The following is a 7,500-nucleotide window of genomic DNA, read 5'->3' as shown; positions in this document are numbered from 1 at the left end:
CAAAAAAAATTCTAAGTGTCAAAAAAAATTCTAAGTGTCAAAAAAAATTCTAAGTGTCAAAAAAAATTCTAAGTGTCAAAAAAATTCTAAGTGTCAAAAAAAATTCTAAGTGTCAAAAAAAATTCTAAGTGTCAAAAAAAATTCTAAGTGTCAAAAAAAATTCTAAGTGTCAAAAAGAATTCTAAGTGTCAAAAAAAATTCTAAGTGTCAGAAAGGGAAATGAGTAACCAAGAAGAGAAATGAGTAACCAAGAAATCAGTAACCAACAGGAGAAATGAGTAACCAAGAAGAGAAATGAGTAACCAAGAAATCAGTAACCAACAGGAGAAATGAGTAACCAACGGGAGAAATGAGTAACCAACGGGAGAAATGAGTAACCAACGGGAGAAGTCAGTAACCAACGGGAGAAATCAGTAACCAAAGGGAGAAGTCAGTAACCAACGGGAGAAATCAGTAACCAACAAGAGAAATGAGTAACCAACGGGAGAAATCAGTAACCAAAGGGAGAAGTCAGTAACCAACGGGAGAAATCAGTAACCAAGCTTATTTTTGGTTGGTTACTGACTTCTCCGTTCAACTTGGAGCTGCCCTTGTGCACGATCAAGGAGGGGTATTATCGGCCACGGGGGCTTAATTTTCGCCTAAGGGGAGCGATTTGGAGGCCGTGGCCGGGTGAGGCGCGCCTCTCGAAGGGGAGGGATTTGAATTTCGGCTGCATTGAGGGTAGCTGCCCGCTGTTGTGGGTTTTTGGAGCCTGAGCCCGTTCAACTTGGAGCTGCCCTTGTGCACGATCAAGGAGGGGTATTATCGGCCACGGGGGCTTAATTTTCGCCTAAGGGGAGCGATTTGGAGGCCGTGGCCGGGTGAGGCGCGCCTCTCGAAGGGGAGGGATTTGAATTTCGGCTGCATTGAGGGTAGCTGCCCCGCTGTGGTGGTTTTTCGGAGCCTGAGCCCGAGCGGGGCGTCGGTTCCCGAGGTGGGCAGGAGTCGCTGTGCCCGTGAGGCTGCCTGGCCGAGTCGGAGTGCTGTGGGACGGCGGGGAGCGGGTTTTCCCGGGCGAGGGGGCGATCCCGAGGAAGGGGAGCGATTTGGAGGCCGTGGCCGGGTGAGGCGCGCCTTTCGGAGGGGAGGAATTTGAATTTCGGCTGCATTGAGGGTAGCTGCCCGCTGTTGTGGGTTTTTGGAGCCTGAGCCCGAGCGGGGCGTCGGTTCCCGAGGTGGGCAGGAGTCGCTGTGCCCGTGAGGCTGCCTGGCCGAGTCGGAGTGCTGTGGGACGGCGGGGAGCGGGTTTTCCCGGGCGAGGGGCCGATCCCGAGGAAGGGGAGCAGTTCCGAGGCCGTGGCCGGGTGAGGCGCGCCTTTCGGAGGGGAGGAGTTTGAATTTCGGCTGCATTGAGGGTAGCTGCCCCGCTGTGGTGGTTTTTCGGAGCCTGAGCCCGAGCGGGGCGTCGGTTCCCGAGGTGGGCAGGAGTCGCTGTGCCCGTGAGGCTGCCTGGCCGAGTCGGAGTGCTGTGGGACGGCGGGGAGCGGTTTTTCCCGGGCGAGGGGGCGACCCCGAGGAACTCGGCCGGCGGGGAGGCGTTCCGGCCCGGGCGAGGGGCGCGGACCCGACCGGAGACGTCCAAAACCTTGAAAGGGGTAAGCGGGAAAAGGTCAGCAAAGTGCCCGAAGCAGTAAGGCGAAAAAGCCGTCGGAACCTCCGAAAATGAGTAAAAGCCCGGAAGGAGTAAGGTGGAGAAGTCAGCAAAGTGCCCGAAATGTCCGAAGCAGTAAGGCGAAAAAGCCGTCGGAACCTCCGAAAATGAGTAAAAGCCCGGAAGGAGTAAGCGGGAAAAGTCAGCCAAGTGCCCGAAATGTCCGAAGCAGTAAGGCGAAAAAGCCGTCGGAACCTCCGAAAATGAGTAAAAGCCCGGAAGGAGTAAGCGGGAAAAGTCAGCCAAGTGCCCGAAATGTCCGAAGCAGTAAGGCGAAAAAGCCGTCAGAACCTCCGAAAATGAGTAAAAGCCCGGAAGGAGTAAGCGGGAAAAGTCAGCCAAGTGCCCGAAATGTCCGAAGCAGTAAGGCGAAAAAGCCGTCAGAACCTCCGAAAATGAGTAAAAGCCCGGAAGGAGTAAGCGGGAAAAGTCAGCCAAGTGCCCGAAATGTCCGAAGCAGTAAGGCGAAAAAGCCGTCAGAACCTCCGAAAATGTCCAAAAGCGTGAAATCAGTAACCAGGAAAATGCTTAAAAATGGCCAAAAGTGTGAAATCAGTAAGCAGGAAAAGTCGGGAAAATGCATAAAAATGGCCAAAAGTGTGAAATCAGTAAGCAGGAAAAGTCGGGAAAATGCATAAAAATGGCCAAAAGTGTGAAATCAGTAAGCAGGAAAAGTCGGGAAAAGTGTCTAAAAATGCTTGGAAATCTGAGGAAAATGCCCGAAAATGAGGCCCCTCGGTCGGGAGGAGGAAGTCGAAAATCCCCGTGCCCGACGAGGGAAGTCAGTAACCAGAAGGAAAAACTTAGAAAAAAATTCTAAGTGTCAAAAAAAATTCTAAGTGTCAAAAAAAATTCTAAGTGTCAAAAAAAATTCTAAGTGTCAAAAAGAATTCTAAGTGTCAAAAAAATTCTAAGTGTCAAAAAAAATTCTAAGTGTCAAAAAAAATTCTAAGTGTCAAAAAAAATTCTAAGTGTCAAAAAAAATTCTAAGTGTCAAAAAAATTCTAAGTGTCAAAAAAAATTCTAAGTGTCAAAAAAAATTCTAAGTGTCAAAAAAAATTCTAAGTGTCAAAAAAAATTCTAAGTGTCAAAAAAATTCTAAGTGTCAAAAAAAATTCTAAGTGTCAAAAAAAATTCTAAGTGTCAAAAAAAATTCTAAGTGTCAAAAAAAATTCTAAGTGTCAAAAAGAATTCTAAGTGTCAAAAAAAATTCTAAGTGTCAGAAAGGGAAATGAGTAACCAAGAAGAGAAATGAGTAACCAAGAAATCAGTAACCAACAGGAGAAATGAGTAACCAAGAAGAGAAATGAGTAACCAAGAAATCAGTAACCAACAGGAGAAATGAGTAACCAACGGGAGAAATGAGTAACCAACGGGAGAAATGAGTAACCAACGGGAGAAGTCAGTAACCAACGGGAGAAATCAGTAACCAAAGGGAGAAGTCAGTAACCAACGGGAGAAATCAGTAACCAACAAGAGAAATGAGTAACCAACGGGAGAAATCAGTAACCAAAGGGAGAAGTCAGTAACCAACGGGAGAAATCAGTAACCAAGCTTATTTTTGGTTGGTTACTGACTTCTCCGTTCAACTTGGAGCTGCCCTTGTGCACGATCAAGGAGGGGTATTATCGGCCACGGGGGCTTAATTTTCGCCTAAGGGGAGCGATTTGGAGGCCGTGGCCGGGTGAGGCGCGCCTTTCGAAGGGGAGGGATTTGAATTTCGGCTGCATTGAGGGTAGCTGCCCGCTGTTGTGGGTTTTTGGAGCCTGAGCCCGTTCAACTTGGAGCTGCCCTTGTGCACGATCAAGGAGGGGTATTATCGGCCACGGGGGCTTAATTTTCGCCTAAGGGGAGCGATTTGGAGGCCGTGGCCGGGTGAGGCGCGCCTCTCGAAGGGGAGGGATTTGAATTTCGGCTGCATTGAGGGTAGCTGCCCGCTGTTGTGGGTTTTTCGGAGCCTGAGCCCGTTCAACTTGGAGCTGCCCTTGTGCACGATCAAGGAGGGGTATTATCGGCCACGGGGGCTTAATTTTCGCCTAAGGGGAGCGATTTGGAGGCCGTGGCCGGGTGAGGCGCGCCTCTCGAAGGGGAGGGATTTGAATTTCGGCTGCATTGAGGGTAGCTGCCCCGCTGTGGTGGTTTTTCGGAGCCTGAGCCCGTTCAACTTGGAGCTGCCCTTGTGCACGATCAAGGAGGGGTATTATCGGCCACGGGGGCTTAATTTTCGCCTAAGGGGAGCGATTTGGAGGCCGTGGCCGGGTGAGGCGCGCCTCTCGAAGGGGAGGGATTTGAATTTCGGCTGCATTGAGGGTAGCTGCCCGCTGTTGTGGGTTTTTGGAGCCTGAGCCCGTTCAACTTGGAGCTGCCCTTGTGCACGATCAAGGAGGGGTATTATCGGCCACGGGGGCTTAATTTTCGCCTAAGGGGAGCGATTTGGAGGCCGTGGCCGGGTGAGGCGCGCCTCTCGAAGGGGAGGGATTTGAATTTCGGCTGCATTGAGGGTAGCTGCCCCGCTGTGGTGGTTTTTCGGAGCCTGAGCCCGAGCGGGGCGTCGGTTCCCGAGGTGGGCAGGAGTCGCTGTGCCCGTGAGGCTGCCTGGCCGAGTCGGAGTGCTGTGGGACGGCGGGGAGCGGGTTTTCCCGGGCGAGGGGGCGATCCCGAGGAAGGGGAGCGATTTGGAGGCCGTGGCCGGGTGAGGCGCGCCTTTCGGAGGGGAGGAATTTGAATTTCGGCTGCATTGAGGGTAGCTGCCCGCTGTTGTGGGTTTTTGGAGCCTGAGCCCGAGCGGGGCGTCGGTTCCCGAGGTGGGCAGGAGTCGCTGTGCCCGTGAGGCTGCCTGGCCGAGTCGGAGTGCTGTGGGACGGCGGGGAGCGGGTTTTCCCGGGCGAGGGGCCGATCCCGAGGAAGGGGAGCAGTTCCGAGGCCGTGGCCGGGTGAGGCGCGCCTTTCGGAGGGGAGGAGTTTGAATTTCGGCTGCATTGAGGGTAGCTGCCCCGCTGTGGTGGTTTTTCGGAGCCTGAGCCCGAGCGGGGCGTCGGTTCCCGAGGTGGGCAGGAGTCGCTGTGCCCGTGAGGCTGCCTGGCCGAGTCGGAGTGCTGTGGGACGGCGGGGAGCGGGTTTTCCCTGGCGAGGGGGCGACCCCGAGGAACTCGGCCGGCGGGGAGGCGTTCCGGCCCGGGCGAGGGGCGCGGACCCGACCGGAGACGTCCAAAACCTTGAAAGGGGTAAGCGGGAAAAGGTCAGCAAAGTGCCCGAAGCAGTAAGGCGAAAAAGCCGTCGGAACCTCCGAAAATGAGTAAAAGCCCGGAAGGAGTAAGGTGGAGAAGTCAGCAAAGTGCCCGAAATGTCCGAAGCAGTAAGGCGAAAAAGCCGTCGGAACCTCCGAAAATGAGTAAAAGCCCGGAAGGAGTAAGCGGGAAAAGTCAGCCAAGTGCCCGAAATGTCCGAAGCAGTAAGGCGAAAAAGCCGTCAGAACCTCCGAAAATGAGTAAAAGCCCGGAAGGAGTAAGCGGGAAAAGTCAGCCAAGTGCCCGAAATGTCCGAAGCAGTAAGGCGAAAAAGCCGTCAGAACCTCCGAAAATGAGTAAAAGCCCGGAAGGAGTAAGCGGGAAAAGTCAGCCAAGTGCCCGAAATGTCCGAAGCAGTAAGGCGAAAAAGCCGTCAGAACCTCCGAAAATGAGTAAAAGCCCGGAAGGAGTAAGCGGGAAAAGTCAGCCAAGTGCCCGAAATGTCCGAAGCAGTAAGGCGAAAAAGCCGTCAGAACCTCCGAAAATGAGTAAAAGCCCGGAAGGAGTAAGCGGGAAAAGTCAGCCAAGTGCCCGAAATGTCCGAAGCAGTAAGGCGAAAAAGCCGTCAGAACCTCCGAAAATGTCCAAAAGCGTGAAATCAGTAACCAGGAAAATGCTTAAAAATGGCCAAAAGTGTGAAATCAGTAAGCAGGAAAAGTCGGGAAAATGCATAAAAATGGCCAAAAGTGTGAAATCAGTAAGCAGGAAAAGTCGGGAAAATGCATAAAAATGGCCAAAAGTGTGAAATCAGTAAGCAGGAAAAGTCGGGAAAAGTGTCTAAAAATGCTTGGAAATCTGAGGAAAATGCCCGAAAATGAGGCCCCTCGGTCGGGAGGAGGAAGTCGAAAATCCCCGTGCCCGACGAGGGAAGTCAGTAACCAGAAGGAAAAACTTAGAAAAAAATTCTAAGTGTCAAAAAAAATTCTAAGTGTCAAAAAAATTCTAAGTGTCAAAAAAAATTCTAAGTGTCAAAAAAAATTCTAAGTGTCAAAAAAAATTCTAAGTGTCAAAAAAATTCTAAGTGTCAAAAAAATTCTAAGTGTCAAAAAAAATTCTAAGTGTCAAAAAAAATTCTAAGTGTCAAAAAAATTCTAAGTGTCAAAAAAATTCTAAGTGTCAAAAAAAATTCTAAGTGTCAAAAAAAATTCTAAGTGTCAAAAAAAATTCTAAGTGTCAAAAAAATTCTAAGTGTCAAAAAAAATTCTAAGTGTCAAAAAAAATTCTAAGTGTCAGCGGAGGAAAGTCGGTGGGGAAGGGGAAAAATCCGAAAATCCACGCCGGGTTGGAGTTCCAGGGCCCCGCTGGAGGGGTGGGAATTCGCCCCGGCGCCTTGCCCCGTTGCAATAAAGTGTCCGCAGCCCGAAAACTTTAACTTTGAAAAATCACGGAAGTCGGCAAGGGGGACGATCCGAGTACCGTTTGCGGGCTTTCGGTGCCTCATCGTCGGACTGAAATTTCAAATTCGCCCCCAAAGTGCAACTCGTCATTTTCGGCCGGGGGGGTTGGCGGGGTACCCGGAGATTTTCGGGAACACGTTTTTTAGAACAAAATGGCGGCTCGGGACCACTTTGAGACGGGCCCGAGGAACGGTTCCAAAGACGGTGGGCGGCAATTTGGAACTCGTGTGCATGCCAAAGAGCTCTCGGAGGTCGGATTTTGAACACTTTGTCGAATTTTGAACACTTTGTCGAATTTTGAACACTTTGTCGAATTTTGAACACTTTGTCGAATTTCGAACACTTTGTCGAATTTTGAACACTTTGTCGAACATGCGAACACTTTGTCGAACTTTTGAACGCTAACAGTCGAACTTTTGAACGCTAATAGTCGAACTTTCGAACGCTTTGTCGAATTGTGAACATGTTGGCCGTGACATTCGACACTCGGGCGATTAAACACTCGATAATCCGCCCATTTTAAGTTCGACACTCGGGCGATTAAACACTCGATAATCCGCCCATTTTAAGTTCGACACTCGGGCGATTAAACACTCGATAATCCGCCCATTTTAAGTTCGACACACCTGGGCGATTAACACTCGATACTCTGAGCCCATGGTAAGTTCGACAGTCTGGCGATTTTTGTGTTCGATACTCTGAGCTGAATTAAGTTCGACAGTCTGGCGATTTTTGTGTTCGATACTCTGAGCTGAATTAAGTTCGACAGTCTGGCGATTTTTGTGTTCGATACTCAGTGCTGCTTTTAACTTCGACACTCTGGTGGCGATTTGTGTTCCTCGACACTTTGGCGGTTGTGTTCGACATAGTCTTGGCGACTTCCTACCAGACCTTCCGATCTCTTCGCGCCAGTTCTAACTGTCCAAGGCCTCCGGGCCCGAAACGTCGGAGGGCGGGCAAAGGCGGCGCAGCCCGGGGCCGTCGACCCGGAAACGGCCGTCCCCCCTCCGCGGGTAACCTCGTCCTGGCAGGCCAGGCAGGCTCGAGAGCCCGGTTCCCCCGGGAGTAGCACGGAAGGTAGCGGGCTGTCCCTTCGCCTGTGCTAGCCCGGAACAGTCGGCCG

This window comes from Stegostoma tigrinum, unplaced genomic scaffold (assembly GCF_030684315.1).
Source record: "Stegostoma tigrinum isolate sSteTig4 unplaced genomic scaffold, sSteTig4.hap1 scaffold_356, whole genome shotgun sequence".
NCBI classification, from domain to species: domain Eukaryota; kingdom Metazoa; phylum Chordata; class Chondrichthyes; order Orectolobiformes; family Stegostomatidae; genus Stegostoma; species Stegostoma tigrinum.
Note: the sequence above shows the minus strand (reverse complement) of the source record.